At 38.9% G+C, this 23,247-nt stretch overlaps 1 protein-coding gene across 9 annotated transcripts in view; it reads left to right on the top strand.

Annotated features, from left to right (window-relative positions):
• Window positions 1-23,247, top strand: part of EXOC6 (exocyst complex component 6) — a 166,313-nt gene that overhangs the window by 134,588 nt on the left and 8,478 nt on the right. The window lies entirely within an intron of this gene.

The raw sequence follows: 23,247 nt of genomic DNA, 5'->3' as shown, positions 1-23,247 counted from the left end.
TATTAGCCCTGTGTTCTAGCCTGATCCTTTTTTGAACAAGTGTATTCTCTCCATTAATATATATGCCCTGCACTTTCAACTGGACATCATATTCTTCCCTACTACCTGTTCTAAATTGTTATACACTGTTTTATCTTCACTTACTCATTTGTTTTCTTTACTCTTTATGTTATTCTACTGAGCCCAGCATTAACAGTTCATCAAGTTTCATTACCTGAAATAAGCTTTTTTTAAAAAGGATTTCTATGTCTTTTGCTTTTTTCATATTTATAAATACTGGTAAAAGTGTTGCCTGAGTTGTGAAATTAATAGTTAAGGAAATAAAAATAGAACTAGCTTAAGCATGCCAAGGCTTTGGGCAATTTTATTCAGCAATATTCCATGCTACAAGTCAGCTGGAAAAAACAAATGTAGGAAAAATTCCATTTCAGTTTATTTGCATACTGGTATTTTCACTTCTAGATGGGTTTTGCAAAACAATGCAATGAGTAAACACCCCAAAATGGAAAAATCCCATTGTAAAATTATTTTGCAGGGAGTTTTTCAGTCGCTCAATCTAATTAAAAAATGATAGCATTGTAATATGCCTTTCAGTATTAAAGTTGAAAGGTATGGTACCAATTCTAAGCTTAAGTACGTATAAATTTGGAATGACACTGTTGCAGTCATTGAAGTTACATAGTTTAAATCTGGAGGAAGTGAGAAAAGATGAGGCCTATAGCATGTGTTAAAAGTTGTACAATGGATCTGTGATTTCCGTAAGCAGAAGCATACAAGTAACTGCAGTTAGTAACTGCAATTCAGTGTGCAAAAAAGGAGTTCTCCTTCCAGTCTAAAATACTAACAGTCCTGTGTTGGCTTTTTATTCTATTTATTTATCCTATTTGAAATTATATGAATGATTAAATATCTTTCCCTCTGTACTACAATAAATAAGTTAATTGAAGGAAAGAGAGATTTAGGGATTGTCTAGATGTAACACAATCTCTTTGCAATTTCTTCTAAAGGCTATAAATCCTTGAAAACCTCAAACTTGTTTATGGGGGGAAAGTGATTTCCAGCTGTACAAGAGAATGAGGTGTGCATGTACTTAATAGGAAAATATATTTTACATGTTTAAGTGCCAGCTGTTGAATATGCCAGACAAATGGCTATAGTACTGCTTATACATGACAATTTTAGCTAGCAACTTTTGCATAAAATTGTCTTCACAATGTGTGTGATGCCTTTCTTCTGGTAAATTTCAGATATTTTTATAAAGAATAAAATTTTAGGCAAGTAGCTTCAATAGCTTGTGATATAACTAGTAGGCATAGAAAGATTATAGAAGTATTTTGATTGTTTTCTTCCACAGTATGGTTTGTGTCTCACCAGAAACTCTTAGGGATACAAGTATTAATTTAAAATGATATTTACCTTTTAGTAAGGACTTGACACTATTTTCCTTCTTCCTTATTTGTGATCTATTTTTCTCTTAATAAGGTGGATGACAGTTCTTTTCAAGAATACTTAGAAAGGCAACAGAGCCTTTTTCAGAAAGTTCTTATGAAAGGTCATGCTTCTGTTTTTTAGTTTGAATCTGATACTTCTTCATGAATTGCAGGATATGAAAGATAAGGAAGTAGGTCCAGTGGTCAGGTTTTACCTGCCCACCCGGACTGTGCCCTGAGGTCAAACTCCTGATATTTGCTGTTTGGTACAGAGGAGTTGATGACAGGTAGGGGCTGATACAAGGGGGAAAGCTTGAACCATATCAAAGCTAAAAGGCAGGAGAATTGGGACTCAGTGAGAGACTGTAGCTAAAAGATGGATCAGCAGGATTGCCCTCTTTTTAAAGAGTAGCTGACCTGTGAGGGAAAAGACTTTATCGTCCTGCCAATCACATACTTGCTAATGGAAGCCAGTTATCTCAACAACAGCTTACTCCCTCTGTGTCATATCAGGACAATGTGTAAGATTAACAAGGGGGCAGTGTAGTATTAGAGCATTTTGGTTATAACTTAAGGAACCAGCTTTTGAAAAGCCAGAGGGAAAACTACACTTTGATGGTCCCTAGGGATGGGAGTTAGGCAGGTAGCTTGTTGAAACAGCCACATTAAGTGGTTTCCTTTTAACAGGTTCTGTCCCCCATCTCCCATTGCCAGCAATATCCCAGTTCTCACCCTGGAAGCCCAGTTCCCTCTTTTCTACTATGGCATCCCTTGCACAAATGTAGAAGAGCTGCTAAAAAGAGAAATAGTTGAGATGAGAGCTGCAGTCAGGAGAATTGGGACCTTCTTGCAAAAAGGTGCTAGGTGAGGTAAAAGAGCTACGAAAGGGAAGCCACTTTTCAGTGTGGCTTTTACATTGCCTCTTTTTGTAAGCTATTTCCTTCTACTCTGGCCATGTCTTTATAAACACTACCCCCTTCCATCTTCCCCACTCCCAAAAAGAGAAGATCATGCTTTCTAGGGATCAGGATTTTTCCACAAGCAAGCTGACAAAAAATTAAATCTATTCTTGTTCTTGTTCTGTTCTCTATATGGCATCTCAGCACCTTCCAGAGGTTCATTAAACAGTATGACAATTTGTCACATTTGGTTTTTAGTTCTGTTTTTCTTCATTTCTGCCTTATTCTCCTAAGGAGAAAATATTGTGTGTATTTTCTTCTAATGTTTATATTCTTTTACTTTTTCTATGTTGTACTTTGTTTCCAAGGTAAGGTAAATGAGAAAAATGTTTTACCTTATCCAAGGTAAGGTAAAAAAGAGAAATAATGCCTTCCATGTGTACTTGTTATGAGGGTTTATCTACACATATAGCTGTTCTGGAATAGCAGCTCCAGAATAACCATTCCTATATTAACTGCATGTTTGGGCGGACCTAGGACTTTTGTACATGAGAGGATTTACGTAAAAGTGACTGGCGTACAGTATCCACAGACAACTTTTACTTCACTATGAGTTACTGCTTTCCAAACTAGGCTGGAGAAGTCTCCCAAAGATTACTCTCAGAAGTGCAGCACCATTTCTAGGCTTGAGAAACGAGCATGTGGTAGTGGTTGAGGACTGCAAAACTTGAGAATGACAAAGGGCATTTCATTAGGGGGCTGTTACTTACTCTTTTGTTTACCCCTGAGCTGCAGAGGCAGCAGACTAATATGTTGCCACCATTACCTGGAAACTTGCAGCCCTCGCTTGTTACCTGTTAATTGATAACAAGTTTGGGTATTGATATTTTTAAAGGCACCTTCAAGGGTCCCCAGTTACATTGGTGCTCTTGATGGAATTCAGATTCCTATTACTAACCTCCTGTACCAGGCCTTGGAGTTCATAAGAAGAAATGCATATATTTCCAAGACATAGGTATAGTATTTACAATACCTTAGAAGTATTATAAACATTATGCAGGGTAGTCTGGAAAAGTTCCTGATGCTAGGACTTTTAGGAACTCACACTTTTTCAGGGGGATAAATAAATGAGATTTGTCAGTATGCTACTGATGTGAATGTACATGATGTAAGTATTTTTCTTTTTCTCTGCTATCATAGCTTATAAAGCCTTTCCCTGGATATCTAGATCATAGACAACAATGGTTTTAATGGTCTCTTAAACTATAGTAGGATGACAATGACATGTTCGTTTGGGAGGCTTAAGGATAGACGGCAAGTGCAAACTGTAAGATGTAAGGCAGCTGAGTAATGCTGGTATTAAGGAACACTTCTAAGTTACAAATTGATCTGACCTGATGATGGCTGTGCATCTTTAGCCAGACTTGTGTTTTCCTCTGGCAGCCAACACTTGTCTCCATTTTAACTTCAACCACTTCTTCATCTCTTAGTTCAGGGCTGTTCAACTGGCAGTCTGCAGGCAGCTCCCAAGGTCTCACCTGGCTCCCATTCCCCCTATCACTCCAGCTGCAACAGAATCCGGAGTCTCTGGGCTCCCCCTCCCTTCTCTAGCTACCACTTCCTGCCCTTGCCTCAGGGGGCAGGGTGGGGTAGTACAGTGTAACATGGGGCATGGAAGGTGAGTCCAGGGCATGCATGGGGAGGGGGACCAGGCCCATGCGATGAGCATTAGCAGGCATCTGGTCCAGCACTGTTGAAGGAGGGGTGACCAGAAGAGTGCGGTGAGTGAGGATGCACCAGTGAGTGGGAGTGGAACAAAAAAAGTCTGATTGTTTGTTAGATATTCTAGTTAAAGAAAGTTCTGAAAGAATGATTCTTATAATTTATATAGTGCTTACTGGGCTCAGCCTTTTAGCAAATAGAAAGGATGCATCCTTGTATCAAACAACGTGTGTTCTAAGACTGGACAGGATATTACAAGTGATAATAAATAACAGGAGGGTGGGGGCAAATGACAATATGTATTGTTATATTCCAGGATTCAGTGACTGAAGACAAGGAGTGACCCATACAGTGGATTGGGAACTCAGTCACTGGCTACCACAGGCCAAGAGGGTCTGAGTAGAATCTAGTCACTGTTTCTAGTTCCAGGATTCTTGAACATACTCCCAAGCTCAGACTTCTTTTATGATCCTTTTCTTTGGAGCATAGGATACTGGCATTCAGCTCCCCTGGGTAACTTCCCAGAATATCTATAGGGAAGCTTGGACTTGAATATAATTGTTTTAAAGTTAGTTATGTTACATCAGGTTATTCTGTTAATGCTAATCATCAGTTATGGGGCAGCTGTTCCCACAGCTTTGGAAGAATTATTTTTGTGGCCTGAGGTAAAGTTCAGAGCTTAATTCTGGAGCCTTCAACAACCATGGTGGACTGTCTCCAGATTCCAGAGAAGATATGCAAGACCCATTAAGAATCAAAGCGGAGAAAGCTGCTAATAGGAAATTATCTGGTAAGAAAAATAGCATTTCTGTTCCTCAGAGTTGCTATTTTTGTGTTATCAGAGAGCATAGGAACCACAGTCCCAGTGTAGCGTACAAAAATAGAGCCCAGATTGCTTGATCCAGTCTTCTAATCTTGATGTAATCAGGTATTATCTTTGAAGTCTTATTTCTTTTTTTTTATAAATAATGGAAGTAATAGTGTAACCAAAAGAAATTTACACTTTGTATTTTAATTACATAAACCAATACATTCAAATTCCTTCTTTCTCTAAACTCTCTGTGATTCACAGGTAACTTTTAGAACATGCATACACAAGAATTGTAATCAACAGTGTTTGGGGGGGGTTGTCTTCACTACAGCTGTTTTTGTAGAAACTGTATTTGTCTTTCTGATACCTTGGTAGTCTCATAAATGTTCTGATACATTGAAAAGCCCACTGAAATCAAAGGAATTCTTTCACACTAGAAAGTCAGGTATTAATTTTTGTTTGAGAGGAACATAATTTGTTGGAGGAGATGGTGAAAGCAGTAACAGGCATACAATTGGTTTACATAAGCTAGAGCCTTCAAAACCATAAAGCTGACAAAATATAACAGGACTGTAAAAGCTATCACGTGCATATAAGATATGCAGTTAATACCTTTAGTACAAATAACTAACCTATGCTTTGATTGTGACATCTCTGGGGAAGGAAATATTTCTTCACATATTATTCTGATCCTATTTGGGATCTTTTGGTGCTACCATGATGCAAATACAACATTATCCTGGGTTCTTTGAACCACTGCCATCAGAGACCTACTGCTGAAAACAAAATTTTTTTCATTCTGATAGGGTGGAGAGGATAGGGAGAGAAAAAAAAGTCAAAGAAAAAGAGTAATATTGTCAAGACGTAAATGGAAGCTGCTATGAAAGATGGAGAAAGACATGAAGATTTGCGAGGAAAGAGATAAAGACTCAGGAAAGTTTTTGTTCCTGTCCCTACTTACAGTTCTATTACTATTGTCTTTGTTCTTTTTCTTTTCTCTATTACCACTTTTGATGCGTCTTGAGAAATGTGAATATTTTAAAAATAAGAGTTAAGTAAGAAGAGACTGCATTATTTGTTGCTCAAGATGAGAGAGAATTTTCAGAATGATTTTGGCACATGGGATATAGGAAAAGTGCCTAATTCTTTACTGCATTATTCTTTTCCAGTTTGTCTGAACTGCATAACTAGTAGTTCATGTTGGATGAAGAAGCTAGTCCTATACTCTCCCCAAAACTGTTACATTCTGCAGTTTGGGATTTCCAGAGGAACAGTAATGGAAAACTAATTTTTGACTGTCTTGGAGATGCCAGTCAGTTCACTTGAGTGTAAACTTCGCAAGTGTGGGACAAACAAGCAGTTTATTCTTGAAGGAAAAAGCACACAAACAAACATACAAAACCATTTAATTTTGAAAATTAACTTCTTTAACACCAGACCAATATATTTTCTAGTTAATCTTATTGGAGACTTGAGCTGTGGTTAGGTGAGTCATACTAAAAGAAATGTTCATATCAATAACTATCTAGCTAGCTATATTGTTTTGTGTTGCTACTCATGAGATAGATATAGATATATGGTGTTCTTTGTGAATACTTCCATCCTGAAGTTTAAATGAAAGTATGATTTCCTTTAGCACTCCTTTAAGGCATCATTGTTGAAGGGCACCAAAAGTTGCTTTTTTAAGTAATACAAAATTATAAACATTGAGGAAGCATAAAAGACTTGGTACCTATTTCACAAATGCAGTTTATATGCACAAGATACTGAAAAACAAACCAAAAACTCAAAGGCAGTCTAAAACATTCCCAATAATTTAATTAAGTAAAGACAGAGTTAAACTTCCCTGAGTTCAAATTACTTTAATAAGAGTGTTAATTACTAGAGGATTAACACTGCTTACATGTGATAATAGATGTAGTCAGTCAATAAAGGGTGAGAATAATATGCATTTAAGAAGCACAAGAATCTAGCACAGGATTACTTACCAGAAGCAGATAACATTTCAAAGTGGCAGGTAAAACAAATCGGAGGAAGACGTTTTTCAAATCACTGCGGACATTTACCTTCATTGCTTTGTTACTTAAAAATCCCGATTTTGATCTCCTGGGGTTAGATATTAGGAGTTAGGGCAATCATTACAACACTACATATTCCTTTTTTTCTCAACTTTGTGAGTAAATAAGAATTCAGACAAAATATTCTTTTAGCAAGATACTTGTCATATCAGAAGTAGTGGGAAGTGGATGTTTTCAAGGGAAGCAAAGGATGGGGGACCTTTAACATTTACAGGCAAAATTCCTATTGAAAAATAGTTATTTTCTGAAAAGAAATGCTACTGGACTCAATACATTGAGAATGAACTTTTTCTAGAATTTGCTGGTTAGTTCAGGACCACAGAATGAAGGGCTATGTGACAGGTATCCAGACTATTTTTGAAAAAGCTGACAAAAAAACCGATTTATTCCCAAAATATTAGATTTATAATCTTGAATAATAACAATTTGATTAGTTAAGAATCAAGATTTTGTCAAGGACCTTAGAGCTTGCTAAAATGTTTGGCAGTGCCATGTAATAGTTTCACAGTGTAGAAAAAGACTTAGGTAGCTGGGGAGGAAATTGAGAGATTACTGCAATAGATGCATATTTATACTTGGACCAGCAATGTACCAAGTATACCTCCATATTTTGACTTTCCTACAGAAGTGATTTGCTTTCCCAGTGGTTCCCCGATCTAATATAGTTTTGTCCAATGGATGTAATTTCACCTGCCACTAAGATAAGTGATCCCTGGATTTCTATAACATGTTTTTTGATGAGCAAGCTCCTGAAAAAATAACCATCTGCTTACTCAGAGATGCATGTAATGTTGAGTTTATTTCATCTCTGTGTTATAAGTAGCACTGGCTTCTTATTTGTTTGAGTAAAAGTCCAGCTTCCAGATTCTGACATACAAGACTCTTATTTGACTCTGATGTATGTTTCCTCAGCTCAGCAGTTAAAATCAGCTGGGACACTTTTGACAGTTGCTAGAGAGCTGTATTGGTGTAAGGCTACCTGCAAGGTATTTTCAAGGAGCTTGCTTTCCCAGCCCTTGGCTTGATGGATCCCAAATTTGTTTCAAACCAAGTAAGATCAAGATCTGCCCTCTTTAGTAGTTTAATCCAGACGCTGGGTTGAAGTGGTGGGGTTTCAGTTGTTTGATTGAAGGAATCTTTTTAGTGCTATTTTTGACACTTAGTCAATTTATTACATTTGTTTTGGTTTTCGTGAATATGTTTACAGGCACTACTATGCCACAAGTGAGCTTTATAAACTTTATGTCCACTGTATGTCGACAATATGGCTCATGGAGCACAGCTTCAGGGAAAAGAAACATCAAGGAGTTAAGAAACGTACTTTATTCTCAGTGGTTACTAACTGTTGGGTCAGATGTTGGAGGCTGTGATGGTCATCTCAGACAGAAATCCCAAATACTGAGTCATTCTCTATACTTTACTGTGACTCTTCACATTATTCTTTTTATTTAGATTTACATTTTGGCTGCTGCTCAAATATTAAAAATTGAATAGGAGCCCTTTATAGATCCAAAAATGAGTAAATAAAAAGACTTATCCTCCAAATTAATTATGTGCCTTTACTGAGACAGAACCCCAATTAACCTTTGCAGAAACAGATACACTTTGCAGCCTATCCCAGAGATCACTGCATTTGGTGGAGGTCAGACCACAAGATATTCTAATAGTCAGGAGTTCCTTACAGAAAATGCCTAAAACAGTGATCTCAACCATGGTGCTATGAGATGCTTTTGAGGATGCTGTGTGATGCCATGCACTATTAGCACTGTTAGATGTGCAAACAGTACAGCTTATTCACAGAATAAACTCAGAAATTTTATATAGGAATCTATAATGTCAAAAACTTTCTAACCTGTTGTGGTCTTTCAGAAGAATTGCTGTATTATTTTCCCATAGTCAAAAAAGAATTGAAAGCTTAAGATCTGGCATTTTTTGCAGTGTGTCTTGAGTCTAACGAGGGATGTGCCATGGGTTTAAAAAGGTTGAGAACCACCAGCCTAAAAGAATCTACACATAATCTGATCACTGTAGAGTATTAGAATATCATTATCAGTGACCCACACCGAGACCTAGTTTTAAGAGGGAAACCATCAGAGTAGTCTCCTAGGAACCTACTAGGCTAAGGTAGTACAAGGCATCTAATGTGCAGGTGGGTAGAGAGATGGTCCATGCCTTGCCCTTTGTCTGGGCTCTCAGTCTAATATGGCTGTATTTACAAAACCAGTGCAGTGTCACTACTCTTCTTAGATACAACTGTTATAGTTTGATTTGAATCTTCATAGTCTTACTGTAGAATAATTGAAAAATGACTTCAGTCTCATGTCACTAAATTCCCAACTCATTAAGGATATTGTTTACAGTGTCACCCGGCAAAGTCTAGTCTACCCTTATTTTCTTTCATTAGTTGTCATGCCAGATGTAATGTCTGTAGCCTATAGAGATGCTCAAGCCAAGTGAGTCTTTTTTCCTAATGATGACAGATGTTAGTGGTTGTCCTTTCTTTTTCTGCCTAATGGTTTCATTTCTATATTTATCCTGCTATGCTACTCCAAGAATAATGTACAGACAATTACTATCAAAGTCATCAGTTCTTCTATTTAAAATTAAGCCTGTTTTGAATATGACATGGTTTTAAAAATATACAAAATGTAATTGAAACTTTAAAATCCATTTTGGTAAAAGTTTGCTGACCACATCAGACGTAGTACGATAAATTTCAACCTGCAGATTAAAAGTACAGCATGTTAAAAATTCCTATTGAAAAAAGTAAAAATGTCCATTTGATTTTTAACCCTGTTATAACCAGTATTAATGTTGCTCCACAATTTTAACTATGAGAATTGGATTTTCAAAGCATTATGCAAAAAAGAGACATAAATTCTGTTTTGTAGGGCTGTACGTGCAATCCTTTGCACGCTTCTTGAGAGAGAACACCTTTGTATCTGAAGCTCAAGAAATTTGTGAATGACCTGAAGGTTGCATAATAAACCATTTCAAATCCCCCCCAAATCTTACATTGACATAGTTTTTGGCTTTGTCTGAAGGGACTTCGTGTACAGGCCATGCAGGAACAATTTGGCTAGAACCCCTGCCCTCTAGACTGACTGTCTGCCAGACTTCTGCTTTTGAAACTCTTGTCTGTTTCTAAACTCAAAAGACAGTTCTTATGCTACTAATTCAGTTTATTCTTTAATTATGAGAAAGAAGCACTTTATTACAAAGATTATTTACACTGTAATTAAACAAATCTTCTTTGTATTTGTATTCATATTGCTATATTGTATGGTGTACATGGGCTACCTATTCATACTTGCAGCAGTTACTATTTCACCTTAAAAACTGTTGTCTGAATGTTTTTCTGGTTATGCTATCACCAACTAACTTGTTCATGCAACTCCAACAATACGCATATTTCTTGTAGACAGGCCTAAATTCATTTTAAGTGCCGAAGTATTAGAGGTGTATATAAGTTCACCGCTGGATATAACAAGAACATTCTTAGAACATACCTCAAGGTCCATTAGGAAAATTTTGGTTGTGAAAAATTAGTTTGAACCCAAATAATTTTTGTCTTTTTCTTAGCATAACAATAATTGCTGCTGGCTTAGCTGTCATAACCTCCAAGTTTACATATTTTACACTTACAAATGTGTTAAAGATAATATCCCAGCACTGAAGATGTTGTCAACTACTATCTTCACTTCTAAGCATAAATTTGAAACCGATGTAATAATTTAAATGGAAAAAAGTAAAGTTTCATTTATTTTAAAGGTTTAAACATGCTCCTATATATCAGCATGATTTCCAAATTTGTAAGTTTTTTAAAACCATCAAGTTTAAGTGCAGTGCTCTAAAGATGAAATTCAAGACATTCCCTTTCTAACACAAACTGCCCTTCTCTGGAAAATCCTGGAGTCAGTTTTCAAAGCAGTGCCCAGGAATTTAGCCTGCGACTCCCATTGACACTAGTGGGAATTGCATAGCTAACTCCTGAAATACCACTTTGAAAATGTATTTGTTAGACAATGAGCAATCCAGGAAAAGGATAGTGTAAACTATAAAGACATTCACAGATCAAGAGCTCAGTTTACACTTTGAAATACTATACTAATGTGTGTTATTCCAGGTATGTGATCAGTAGGGGGGATTCTGAAATTCACACATTCACAAAATAAGTCACCAGGAGTAAATAAAAAAAAATATTTTGGCAAGTGGCAGGCAGACTTGCTAACCTGGCTAACAAGACATTTGTCAGCAGTGAAGAACTCCAGCAGATGAAGTGATAATTGCAGCTGTTTGGTGCTTATGTTATTCTAGTTAGCCAACTTTTGTGCTTGTTCTTAGCAGTTTAAATTTGCATATCTGTACTTAAACAATCTTCATGTTCCTTCATAAGCAGGAAAAGCTTGTCTGGAGTAAAGTATGATGATCTGTTTTCAATTTTGCTTCCTTTGATTCCTATTTGAAGTTCCATTCTAGAAGTTATTTTTGTGGGGTTCTTATAATTTTGTAAATACATTTTATTAAATATTGCTCTAATAAATGAGAGTACATGTGTGTATGATACCTTGACATGTGCTTGTTTACATGGTATAATCAAAGACTAAAAAGAAAGCAGCTGTGGTTTAATATCACTGTTGCTTTTGTTATAGTTTTGTGGAAGAACCTATAAGCCAAAATTGAGAACCTTGCAGATGGGTGGGGAGTGAAACATGCTTTACTTTTAACTCGGCATGCTCCTGCGCTGAGCCCAGCACATGCCCTGAAGAGGCAATGTATTAGTTTGACCTGGCTTTTGCAGCATCAGTATAGACTGGTCACCTCAGTGGGTCTTTTTTTGGCACTTTTCTCTAATAGCTAATCGAATCATACTGTGTTAGGCACAATGCAAATATGTTACAAGAAGACAAGTTTTGCCTTGGTTTAGAGTCCAGTCAGACTGCAGTTCCATGGGAGAGTTCTGGTTGTGTCTTGAAGTGTGACATACTTAAGTAGACATACTTAAGTAGACCTAGAACAACATTTCTCAACTCATGGGTTGCAACCCAAAAGTGGGTTCCAAGAATATATGAAAGGGTTGTGAACAAACTTTAAAAATGTATTCTCCTTTAAAGGAGAAAAACATGGGAAACTGTGGCTTTTGCCTTATAGGCTGGCAGAGTTCCAGCCTGCAAGGGGCTGCTTGGGTCTCCCCACCCCACACACCCATGCCCTGCCTCATAAACTGGGGGGGCTGGGTCCTGAGAGCAGGGGATAGTAGGTTGGGAGCAGCGTTCCTGCTCAGGCGCGCTTATGCTGTGTGGCCAGGCATGCCTGTGCAGCCGCACACACCACGCAGTTTAGAGGGAATGCTGGTCGGGAGTGAGGGGCAGTGGGTTGGGACTGGCCACTGATGTTTACAATAGGTCCTGGTGCAAGAAAGGATGAAAACCACTGTATTCTCATAAACATTTAGGAGACTTTTTACCACAACATGCAGTGAAACACTTATAGGTAAATCTTGCTTCCCTTGTACAAATAGTCCAGCTTACTTCAGCAAACTAGTCTAATAAATTAAGACAAAAAAATTGGCTCAAAATATGTGAAAATGTTGAATTGTAGACTAACTTGTGTGCATGTTCATAGGGCAAGTGATTGCTTGTAACAAAATTCTTCCTTCATTTTTATGTTCTGATTTGTAATCAATACTACATAGAGTTTGATTGCAGAATGGCTAGTGTCATCATCTACTCCCTGGGGATCTTTATTGTGTTGATGGATGACATGTTTCCTGTTAAGTCTGCAACTTCTTGATGTGCTGTCCAGTAGAATACAAGTTCTTTGGGAACTCTTTTTTGGGGGCAGGAATGTTGCATGTGCATTTTCTAGTACATGGCATGATGGGGCTACATTCTTTGGTAACATCTCTACTATCACTATAATATGGATATTTCATAATACATTAATATCCTGGCTACCTTTCTGTGAACTACTTAAAAAATAAATATTTTTAAAAAGTATATGTTTTGTTTTGTATTAAAAGCCAAGCATTCCTATGTAAAAAAAAAAAAAAAAAGTAGTATGTATGTAGTATGTCTGTGGCTCATGATATTTCTGTAGCTGATAATTGCATATGCTTAGCACCATTCATTTTCCTAGAAGAATTCACCCAAGTTTCTAGGCTTTGCCTTTTTTTTAATTAAGAAGGTCACAAACTATTATATCTAGATTTCAAAGAATTTACTAATTAGCTGTAGTCTGCAATGCCCAGCAGGTGGTTTTTATGCTATTAAAAGGAGATTGTTTCCAACTCTGATCAAAGTGAAAACAAAAAAAAGGAAAATATAAAATATTTAGTTGTGTGTAATGCAGACTACATGCTGTGTAAATTATAGGTGAAGTATGCAGGAGAGAGCATGGAACTCAATCATTTCAAGGCGAAAAATATCTTTTTAACACTATTCATGAGGATTTTAATGGTAATAATTAAATATGTGTAGATTACTGGCTGGTAAAGAAAATTAAACAACTTTATATTTCTTAAATTGAAGATAAAAATTTCAAAGTAAATAAAATACATATTGCTGTAATTTTGAAGTATTAATGTGAAGTTAAAGTAAGATGAGAATGCCAAAATTTTGTCTCAAGCGTCTAATTTGTACTTTTGGATTAATTTTAACTTCCCAGATTGGTATCTGCTTAAAAGAATGTTTGTGACCTTTTGACCCTTTTGTTATCCCTGACTCAGAAAGGCCTTTATTCTATAAGGCTTAGGTATAAAAAAATAAAAAGAAACCTTAATGGCATAACAGTCCTTTCTGATCACTCTGTGTAAGATGTTTATGCAAAGTGTCAATAGAAGCAATTGGCCTAACAGTGTGACAACCTGCTTTGCTTGGAAATGGGCTAATCTCCTGTTTGGGTTATCCAGAGGTCAGGTAGGGATTTCTTTCTACATTCCCCATAGTACATGGGTACAACTCACAAACACCATTGGGCAGAAATCAGAATCTACAGAGATCTGATGCATCTTGGTTATTTTACCCAGAATGTCACAGCTTTGTTGTTGTTGTTGTTGTTGTTTTTAATTCAGTTGGTTTTCCTCTGCTTCTTCTCTTTCTCCTTTTTAGTTTGTATTCCTCTTAGCACTCCAAGGTAATGCAAACAGTTTAGCTAAGTTCACTTTCTTTCTTTCCTTGCTTCATTCGTTTGTTCTTCCTTTCATTCTTTGTCATTTATAGCACTCTATCTATAGAGTTCTATCAATATAACCATCTGATGCTTCACTTTCCATTTTTTCAAGTAGGCATCATTCCACTTCATTCCAAAAGTCGTGTGGAAATCTACCTTACATCACAGTTCTTCAGTGTTGCCCTGTCACAGCAGGTTGGAACTCAATAAGCATTCATGCAAGCATAGCAGGCCAAGAAATAGGCCTTGGCTGGCTGCATGCTGTGAACTCCTGCCTTAGTGAATCAGCTTCTGTGTGTTTTTATAACTGCCTTTTTTCTGCGTTAATTACGCCCCAAGGCTGTGGAAAGACAGCATTTATCTGTTGAAACAGACTAAGCAGCAAGTGTTCTGACATGTTTATCAGGCAGATTGTACCTGACAAAAGGTAATTACACATGCATGGAGTCTAGAAGTAACTGGGTGATTAGGGGTTAATAAACTGTTCAGAATAAGAGCTACCCTTCTTGTGTTCAAGGCAAGTAGCTAACTGAAAGCAATGCAGTAAAAACAATGTACAAAAATTCCAGAGATGTGGGTTTTCCAGAAAATTTTGGGAACATTTTGTGGAAATTTTTCCAACGCCCCAAATAGAGCGTGATCTGATTTAGCATGTTTATTTGACTTATATTTAGTAAACAAAAAATAAAAAATTACCACCATGTTAATTTTGTGCCTCAAAAGCCATAAGTATTCAAACTGAAATATTTAATTAGGAAAAAAATTAAATACAACGCACTTAATGTGGTTTAAGCTTTATATTCAAACAAATTCAAAGCTTTATGTGAAAAGAAATTATTTTAATTGGATTATTTGTAAAAATATAAAGACAATAAACAATAGCATGTACTTCCCTTACGTTGTTTGTTTAAATTTAAGGGGAAAAAAATGAAGACGCTGAAAACTGTTGACACGCTAATTTTAGCACACCCAAAGAACTGTGCGTGATATACTGTGGTTGTCCACTTATCTACTTCAACAGAGCTTAACTCTCTTCCACTGAGGTCATGGTGGCACCTGTTTCACTGTCACTAGCTGTAGAATCACTTGCATGACTTATTAGTTCCATTTCAGAATCAGATTGAGGCACATCTGATTCAGAACTACTTGAACCACATTCTCTTTCGCTAAAGGATGGTTTTACCGGTGTATCTATGGGCAAAAGCAACTTACCATCACACTGCATCTTCTTCACTAATTGTGCTTCTGACTGGTTCTCCAGAAGCAAGAGATTTTGAGAAATAGAAACAAGCTTGGCAGTGCATTCATTTGGTTTTGATTTGACCTGCACAGGTAATTAGGTGAATTCATACCTTGATTTTTGGTTTGGATTATTATGTGAGTGTATTTACCCTCCTGTTTACAAATCAATAAAACATATGTGTACTCTCACAAACTTCCTAGGGATAATCACCTGAAAAACATTAATTACAACTGTCATAGATTAAATTGTTAGGGGCTGGAAGGGACCTTGTAGATCATCAGGTCCAGTCCTGCTGCACTAGGCAGGAAAAGACAACTGGGGTCAGTGACTCCAGCAAGGTGATTGTCCAGACTCCTTTTGAAGATTTCCAGAGCAGGTGACTGCATCACCACTGGAAGAAGTTTATTCCACAGTCTGGACACCCTGACTGTGAAGGAGTTTTCCTGGAATTGAGCATGAAGCAGCCTTCCAGGAGTTTGTATCCATTGCTCCTGCTCTTCCCCATGGGTGCCCTGGTGAACAGCTGTGCACCAAGTTCTTGATGGACTCCCCAAAGTAGCAGTAAGCCACTACCAAGACCCCTCTCAGTGTTCTCTTCCATAGGCTGAAGAGACCCAAGTCCCTCAGCCTTTCCTCACGTGGTTGTCTTGCAACTCCCTGATCATATGGGTGGCTCTTCTCTGGACCCTCTCAAGTTTTTCCACATCCTTGTTGAAGTGCAGTGCCCAGAACTGGATGCAGTACTCCAGCTGTGATCTCACCAGTGCAGAGTACTTTGTATCTCATGCAAAACTTCCTGAGTTTTGCATGAGATACGATGGTTTATTCATTCATGCCAGTGTGTTGTTTTCCCTGCTTGCCACAGCATTGCACTGCCGGCTCGTGTTCATGCGATGGTCGATCATTACCCTCAGGTTCCTTTCGGCCGTGGTGCAAGTCAAATTGTCACCACCGAACCTGTAGGTATGTTGGGGATTGTTTGCCCCCAGATGGAGCACCTTACACTTCTGAGTGTTGAACTTCATCTGGTTCCGGTCCACCCAACCCTCCAGCCTGTCTAGGTCTACCTGTATCTGCAGCCTATCTTCTGGCATGACCATCCTCCCCCATAACTTGGTGTCGTCTACAACCTTGGCCAGCTTTGAAATTGCCAAGCTTGCCTAATATTGTATTGGCATCGATTCATTGTTACTAATGATTTTATGAAACAATGAATTTTTAGAAATGGAAAATTTCCTATGGAAAAATAAAGCACCGGAACATTTTCCACCCCCATCTCTGAAAAATTATAACAGGATTCTAAAGTAATAGATATATGCAGCGTCTCAATTTTTTCTCTAGGTAGTTTATACCTAGTTGGGCCATTTGTTGACTTTCTTAATCCCAAAATAGAAATCAAAAGGTTCCATTCCAGTTGTATACAACCAGATTGTTTAAAATTATAGATCTATGAGAATTAAAGATCTATGAGAATTATCTCATGGGAAAGAAATTATGCTTTTATTCTCTAGTGGGTTCTGCACACATTACCTTCTGGGTTGGTCAGCTCTGCCTTGCTTGGATATTGAGTTCCTATAGGGACCTTCCCCTGTGCTCAGCTGTTGCTCAGAGGTAAAGTGGGAGAGAGGCTTATGTATACCTGCATAGAATCAACCACATATGGAGCACATATGGTTTTGATTACACAAAAAATATTGCATAACTGTGTAAGTCATATTTATTAATATAAATGCATATTTGAATGTACAAAGTTTTGTTTCCAAAGATAGTTCAGAGACAAATCCAGGTCTCAGTAAAACAATTGCAGCAATTAAATCTTTTAAGCCAGGTTTCACTCATAGATCCAGACCCCTTCAAACTAAGCTTAAGGCTATACTGGCAGAAAAAAAAGATTCACATATGTATTCAGAGCAGGTAAAAACTCTTTCATAATTTCTCAGGAAAAATCTGTGATTCTTGTTGTTGAGGGTATGATTTAAGAAATGATACAAGAAATGCACAGCCTCAAGAATTCCTCACACAAACTCCTTGCCACCTATTTTATATGCTTACACAGTGACCTGGCTGCTTGGCACATTTTAGAGCAGCAGTTAACACAGTACCTAGTGTGTGTTGATAATAAATCGATTCCCAGGTACTTGCACAACAGCAGGCATTGGAAAATAACACAGGACACAGTAATAAAAGCTTCATTTGGAGCCTGTACCATATTCATAAACTTTTATGGGACTTCCCTTCAATTTGTGGGATCGGTCTTATAACATTTCATGTTCAAAACATTTTTGTAGCTGAGTTGGAAGCTGTTTTAATTAAAGAAAAGTTCAATATCTTCCAAAAGGACACAGTGGAACTTACAATCTCCAAAATATTTATTTTACTTGAAATCTTATCTGAAAGAGTTTAGAGTATAAGTTGATTATGTGAAAGGCATTTAGAAAATGATAGACAAGACAAAGGATGCTAGAAAATTATAGCATTTTATAGCCTATAATTTCAAGAAGTTAGGGGAGAAGAAAAACCCCAAACTGTGGGTTGTAACACTGGTAATATATGAAGTTAGGAATTATTTTTTTTAGAAGGTGACATTCTTGTTCAACCAAGACAGCACTACCTCACAATTGAAAAGGCCATGTGCTTCAACTGAGGAAATATGCATCTGTTTACTTATCTAAGTTTAATTAGAAGTTTTACCAAGACTTCTTGGTGTGGATGCATGATGTGATTAAAACTAAGTAATCTACCCTGAATTTTACTTGGTTACACATTTGCTCCTTAGTATGGAGCAGAACACAAGCCAGCTATCCCTGGCTAGCTGCCCAAAGGAGGTGCATTTATAGAGCCTCGCCACTAGATGGCAGGGAAACCTACACTGCATTGGGCAAAGGGCTATTCCATGATGAAATTAACCAGGAATAAGCCCATGATGCTTCATTAATATAATAATAAACTCTTGCAGACTGTCACTTTTTTTTCCAAGCTACCTTTGCCCCAGAAAACATAAGTATGCTCTGTAGAAAAATTATGTGTCATGTTTCCCTCCACTTTTACTCTGAAGTAAAATCAGTTTATGCCCTAGTGAATGTGATGAGTACAGGCTTCTCAGACATGCTTCTGAGATTGATAAGTCCTCCAAACTGTAGCAGGACTCAGTGCTGACTTTTTTCCTCTTCCCAGACTGTTAGTTTATCTGGTATATTGGAGAAGATGGAACTTTTTACAAGTTCCTTTCCACCCCCACCCCCCCATACTAGTGATTTTTTTAACCCTCTCTCCTTTGGCCGTTCCTTGTTAATTACTGTATGAGGGGCTGGCCAGTACACTGTAGTTTGGTAATGAGGAATTTGTTCTGTTTTCTTACATATTTCTCTTCTCAGATATAGCGCCCTTGACTGTCTTGGTCTACTTTGTTTACATGATACTCACAGGGTAGAGCTTACAGGAAAACATTTGTCATGTCATAGAATGAGTATTGTTATCTTTAGTTCATCCTTGTGATAAACTTGAAAAAAATATCTACTGCATTCTCTTGTATACTTTAGAATTTTTCCCCCAAAAACCAGCTGAGGAAAATTGGGGTGCACATTATATACAAGAAAAAGGACTCCCCACAGGTCTGGAAATCTGGGGGGAGGAGGCAATTGAAAGAATTAATTACATGGCTCTGGGAGCTATTAATGCTGCCACTGCTGCCTCCCTCCCCTTCTATGCCAGCTGATACATTTATGGACCTATGAGGAGTCCTCTCCCCAACCATGTGCTGGATCGGGACAGTGTGTGACATTGGTTAGTGGCTGGACCAGTACTCTGGTTTGGACCTAGCACATAGCCCTGCACCTAGCATGTGGCTCCAGAACCAGCGTGCAGCCCCAGAGCCAATGCGTAGGGTTGGACTTGGCATGCAGCCCTGGAACCAACATGCCACCTTGGGCCTTACCACACAGCCCTAGTGCCAGCATGCCACATGCGACCTTGCTATGTGTGTCCACCAGCCCCAGTGCACAGCCCTCTAGCCCCAGAGATTCCAGACCTCTTGTACATGTCCCAGGTAAGACTCTTTCCTGTCTTGGGGCCTTCCAAAATAGGGTGCATGTTATTTTTGAGGGCAAGCTATATAAGAGGATATAGTAATACGGAGATGTCTTATTTCATTCATTATTTCTTGTATTACTTGATCACTATGGACCATTCACCATCAAAGAAATGACCACTCTTTTCAGTCATGATCACAACCACAGCAATTGAAACAGCATCTTTAATGGAGAAAATAGTATTAAGAAAATTCTAAGTGTAGGTTGTGTGGTTTTTAATGCACTATTTCCAGTTCCCACATGAAGAGCTGGTATCATGTGACCAGCAAACTTTTTGCAGACAAGTGTTGTACAATTTAGAAAGCACTGGGCAAGATCACTTAGAGCAATGGCACTTAAACGTCCTGCTCTATGGACTGGATGAATAGTGTGGGGCCAGCTGCGGGCTAGATCCTGCATGCGGTGTTGGTATGTGAGGCCCGATCCAGCTTGGGATCAGCATGCAGGTGTTATTCAGCATACTATCTCAACTCCATGCACAACCCAGTCTCATGCATGGGCCTGACTGATGGCCCACTATCACACGCTGGATCTGGCTGCAGTGATGGCTCCATCCCACACTCGTGCAATCTAGCACATATCATCTGGCCCATGGAACTCTCCATGGGTCTGGAAATTTGGCAGCAGAGGACCTGCAATTAATGCTACTGACACTCCCCTGCTGTTAAATTTTCAGTCCTGTGCAGGACCCATGGGCAAGATAACATGGCCTCGTGGGCTGAAGGTTGATTACCACTGACTTAAACCCATATGCCAGTTTTGTTTGTATATATTTTAGCTGATTTTCAGTTTGGCAAAATTAGCCTTTTAGTGAATCAACTTGCCCTCAATACATTTTTCTTGTTCCACATTAATATTAATTATAGGATTTACCTTAAGGATTTACAACCCTTCTTTATTTCAGTGAAATTTAACATGTTCCATATATTATATCTGATGTATTATGAGTCATGTTAGTGTCTCAAGCCAAATCCAAAGAGAAAATTGTCATTATATTTTCACCCTGATGAGGAATCTTGCGTATTGCGTAACATCACCAAAAACTGAATCTTTATTCTTTCTGAGGTTTTGTACACACCTAATCTCTGGCACATTAAGAGATTATTTTAGTAGGTATCCTGTTATGAAGAATAACACAGATACAATGTAGGAAAGATTTTGTTTTTATCTTCTATTGAAGCGGCAGGCATATGTAAGATTTCCGTAACCTCTTACCTATATCCATTGAGGACATATCTACTAATGCTTGCAGTCTGGTTTTTTGGGGAAAAAAATTACATGCAATTCTGAGTGTCTTTCCATTCTGTAAATAAAAAAGAGCCTTCTTGTACTGATTTAAACGTGTAAAATTCCCATACACTTTATCAAATGACTGCAAAGTCTAGTGGATAAATGTCAGCTTTGTGTTTTCAAGAGTCAGTTAAAATCAAACAAAATAGTAAAATTGCTATTTTTCTGTGAGATTATAAATTACCTTCTGTGCTCATACCCATACAACACCTTCTTATAGAGGTGCATCTAACTTTAACAGATATTGAGAAAAGGGGCAGGTGTTTTGATGTTCAGGAAAAAGAAAATGAAATAAGCCATGCATTTTTGCAAAATAAACCTTGACTCCTTTTCATAGTGAAAAAGGAGGCAGAAGTCCAATACCTCTGCAGACTATATGGGTACACCTGGCGCTATGGTTGAAGCAGACTTCAGGACTGAGCCAGCAGACTATATGATTGAAGCAGACTTCAGGGACTGGGTGAAGGTGGATATGAAGTTAATTTCCATGTGTGTGATCATAGGCACCAAGTACATGGAGGCCCAAGGGCCCTGGGCCCCCTCAGGAAGAGGGTAGGATGACCACCTGTCCCTAATTAAGTGGGACCGGAACAGTCCTGAAATAGGGACATCATGTCTGGTTCCTGTACTGCATGACTCTGGGACAGCATTTGTCCTGGATCCCCAATATCATGCAGGGATCCAGGTTTTCCATTCATTGTGGAAAAATGCGGGAAATGGTGGGGTTCCCCTTGCAAGCTAGAAGTTTTCCAGCATGCAAGGGGCCACAGGGAGCAGGTCACAGGGGTTGCCACATGAATGTGTGTGCGCACATGCATGCACATGACCAGGAAGCCAGCCCCAGGCAGCAGTGAAGAACAGCTTCCCCAGCTGCCTGCAGGTAAGTCTGTTAGGGGCAGGGGCAGATTGCAGCTCCTATGGTGAGGGAGGCAGAGGGGCAGGGCCTAGGGCCACTGCCCAGCCAGGGCAATGCATGGGGAGGGCTGGGGTGGGGAGTGGGATGGAGCCACAAGTAGCTCATCCAGAGTGTGGGAGTGGCTCGTTGCCATTGCACATGCTTCTCTGGAGGTGGGCATGGAGTGGGCATGTACCCCCCAGAGTTGTATGTGGGGCAGGGGTGAGGGCGGAAGAGGGCTGCCTGCTGTGGGCTCAGGGCTCCCTAGTCTGCTGCCCTCCTGCTGGGAGTCCTATGACAGCCATGCACCTCCTCTAGCTTGTGGTTCTGTGCCACGGCTGTGAAACTTACTAAGGTGAGCCTGTGGGGAAAAAGAAATTGCACTTGAATGTAACGCACCCCCTTTGCTAATACTCCAGTTCTTTCCATACTGCAACTTGCAGAAGGTTTGGAAAGCACAGGGTGTGCATAAATTGCACCATTTCATGTTTGGAAGATCTTAGAATGATAAAACACCACTTTCACCATTGGTAAGACATCCCAGTCAGCAAATAGATTCAAGTACAAGACTGATACAGGAAAGATGCAAGCAAGAAAGTCGGCACTGTGGCCTCATCAGGTGAACAAAACAAAAAATGGTTAGATTGATGCAAAGCCTCAGTGTCATTCTGGATTCATGACAAAACATGGAAATACAGATAACAACAAAAATAAGGAATGCCACTTTCCATCTTTACCTAAGACGCTTAATCGTTTTCTCTAAAACACTGGTGTAGCAATAGTGACCTGTGTTGTTTTCTCTTCCAGAATAGGCTACAGTAGAATCATATAAAATTAGAGTTGGAAGGAACCTCAGGAGGTCATCTAGTCCAGCCCCCTAATTATCTGCAACTAGATCATTCCAGCCAGGGCTTTGTCAAGCCAGGCCTTAAAAGCCTCCAAGGATGGACATTCTACCAGCTTGCTAGGTAACTTTCTTCCAGTGCTTCACTGGCCTCTGACTGAATTAATTTTTCCTAGTATCCAACCTAAACCTCCCTTGCTGCAACTTGAGATCATTGCTGCTTGTTCTGTCATTTGTCACCACTGAGAACAGTCTTAAGCCCATCCTCTTTGGAACCACCCTTCAGGTAGTTAGTTAAAGGCTGCTGTCAACTCCCTTTTGTCTTCTGTTCTCCAAACTAAGTAAACCTGGTTCCCTCAGCCTCTCCTCATAAATCATGTACCCCAGCCCCCTAACCATTTTTGTTGCTCTCGCTGGATGCTGCCCAACTTGTCTAAATCCTTGCTGTAGTGTGTGTGTGGGGGGGGGGCAAAACTGGGCAGAGTACTACAGGTATGGCCTCAGCAGTTCAGAACAGAGTCCAGTCATTCCTTCTCTTGATCTGCTGCCATTACTCCTACTACTGCAGTCCAGTATGCTATTACCCTTCTTGGCAACAAGGGCACGCTGCTGACTCATATTGAGCATATTGTCCACTGTAACCCCCAGATCCTTGTCTGCAGAGCTTTTGGCCCAATCCTCCAATTTCTGTAGGTCCCCCTTAATCCTGGCCCTACCTTCCAGCATATCTACTACTCCCCCTTGGCTTGGTGTCATCCATGAACTTGCTTAGGGTGC

This window comes from Crocodylus siamensis, chromosome 7, assembly GCF_052110815.1.
Source record: "Crocodylus siamensis isolate JL-2025a chromosome 7, ASM5211081v1, whole genome shotgun sequence".
Lineage (NCBI taxonomy): Eukaryota > Metazoa > Chordata > Crocodylia > Crocodylidae > Crocodylus > Crocodylus siamensis.
This window is presented reverse-complemented; position numbering and strand designations above follow the sequence as displayed.